This window comes from Penaeus chinensis, chromosome 42 (assembly GCF_019202785.1).
Source record: "Penaeus chinensis breed Huanghai No. 1 chromosome 42, ASM1920278v2, whole genome shotgun sequence".
Taxonomy (NCBI): Eukaryota; Metazoa; Arthropoda; class Malacostraca; order Decapoda; family Penaeidae; genus Penaeus; species Penaeus chinensis.
The window spans coordinates 481,371-483,870 of record NC_061860.1 but is presented as its reverse complement, the minus strand read 5'-3'; the positions used below and the strand labels follow the sequence as shown (position 1 = coordinate 483,870).

At 36.4% G+C, this 2,500-nt stretch overlaps 1 protein-coding gene across 3 annotated transcripts in view; it reads left to right on the top strand.

Moving 5' to 3' along the window:
• The window catches only part of LOC125047988 (acyl-CoA-binding domain-containing protein 5-like), a 22,119-nt gene that overhangs the window by 12,975 nt on the left and 6,644 nt on the right, over positions 1-2,500 (top strand). The gene's annotated exons all lie outside the window — the stretch shown is intronic.

Below are 2,500 nucleotides of genomic sequence, written 5' to 3'. Positions count from 1 at the left end.
AAAGAAGAGTTTTCTGTAGTTATAATGTGCACCATGTGGATGATTAGCTTTTTTAACCTAGTGCCTCTGAGGATGACATGTGCGTGCGTGCCATGTCCACTGTGAGTGTATTTTATTAATTGTACTTACACAGAGATGGCTTCACATGGCCTAAATCACCAAGGAGTCAATTACTAATCCTATCTTGCCTGTTTGCCTTTTTTGGAAACCTTCTTTTTTTTTTTTTTTTTTACCTTATATTACTATTAGTATAGTTAATAACACTATTAATTATAACTTCATTAATATTAATAAAATAGAAAGAAAAAGAAAGTCGAATACTCAAGGAAAGGGAAAATCAGGTTGAGGTCAGATAAGTTTACTATTTGACTCTCTGTGGGTTTGCACTTTTGGAGCCTTCTCTGTGTAAATACATTTCACAAAACAATATTACAGTGAACACCACATGTTTCTTACAGCATTGGGTTAATTGCGTATTTCTCAGGTTAAGAATTGCTACTAAGATACTCCACTCTGATTCTTAACTAGTTGACATTTTGTATATTGATTTATTATGGCACTTAGATAAGGCAGAAGTATGACTTAAAAGAAAAAAAGAAGTGTATTGTATTGATATTAAATTTATCTTAATTCCTTTCATCCAATGGACTGTTTGTGGCTCAAACAGTTAGCTCATGTCTCACATGTAAAACTGAGGAAGGGTGATTATAAGTCCTCTAAATTATATTGGGACATATGGTACACACTGTATGTTGTAAGAATTTTGTTACGTTTTCTCCCCAGATGTAAAGTACCACTCATCTGCTATGCTTGTTCACAGTGGGTAGCAAACAGTCAATTTCTGGCCTGGTGTTGGCTATCTCCCATGCTGAACTGGGCCCTGGTTGAAGACAGCATGCTTTAAGGAGAACATGTATGCACTTTTCTTTTCATTCCCATTTTCTCTGCTTATTTTGTTGGTCTGGCTTGCCCTGTATAGCACCAACCTTGAATAGGCCCTTCAGTTAAGATGATAAAAGGAGATATCCCAAAATTATAATGTCTCAACGCTGACAGGTTAAGAAAATAAAAATTCTATACTTTGAAAATTAACCCATTGCTGCTGGGGAAAATGAATAAAAAAGGTGCTAATTTTTTATAATTTTGTGAAATGTCTTTGTACATAGATTGCTCTGCCACAAAGGAGTCATTTAGTATATCTTGTGACCTTACCTGATTTCACCATTCCTTGAATTGGCGGGAAAAAAATATTTTTTACTAGTGCTATGAATATTGATGGTGTTGTTTTTATTGAAAACATTATAATTACTATAATGTTATAAACATTAGTAACAGCAAAATAAGATAATGTAAAATATTTTCGTAAATCAAAGTAAAGGGTGAACTGGTGAGACAGGCAATACTCATAACTGGCTCATTGGTGACTTAGTACAAGTGTAGCCATCTATGTGTAAAAACAATTAAACAAGTAAACTCAGAGCGGGCAATAGGTTAATGGCAACAAGCAGACTTTGGGCGCGGGAGTCCGCTACATCAAGCGAAATGTCCTGCTCCAAGTGCTCTGGTGCGTCACCACCGCATACAACCGTACACCACAGAACAAGTGATTTGTTATGACACCGCTAGGCATGACCCATTAGTACGGGGTTAAATGGTAGGCTAGTTCAAGGTGAGAGGGTCTAGCCAACATCTGGTAGGCTGCCAAAACTGGCATGAGGGAAGAGCCTATGATGCAATGGAAATGAGCCCTTTATTACAGCACTTGTAATCTGTTTTCCTTGAATTTTATTTTGCAAAACCTTGTGTATACTTGGTTGTCTTGCCCTTGTTACTCTCATAAGCCTATCATTTTGTTATTGTTGCCTTTAAAGTGAAGGATGCTGCATTTACCAGCCTCATGCAAAACAGTGATTATAAAAGAAGAGGTTTTGGTGGCTCATTAACAGATAGCACAACAATACAAAATTCACATTCATTGCATGTCATATCTAGAAGCAAAGGAAGTGCGGGTAAAGGAAAGGACACTATTATACTGCTTAAGATATTGCATATGAAAAACAGGGTCGTAGTGATATTGACTCCTGTTTGGTTTTGCTTAATGTTTATTCTAGATATGAATCAGTATACTGTACTAGACTAGACATGTAACTAGATTTTTGTCAGTGAAGAAAAGGAAAGACTTAAATTCAAAAGTTCTTCAGTAGTACACTATGCGACATAGTCAAGAACTGCCCAATTTTGATATCAAGTAAACATCATGGTGATCAAGTGTGAAGAATAATGAGTGGACATACACATCATCTGTTGCTTGATTGTCCTTGTCCACAAACTTCTATTGGGTCACTTACAGCTCCCCTTCCTGAATATGACCTTATGTTCCAGTGGCATTACTAATTTGCTGGCATAGTTATCAGGACATGAAGCTTCCCCTTGTTATAACAAATCATATACAGTAGTTATGTAGTCTAGGTAGGTGTCAAATCAGTCTAGGTTGCCTTTG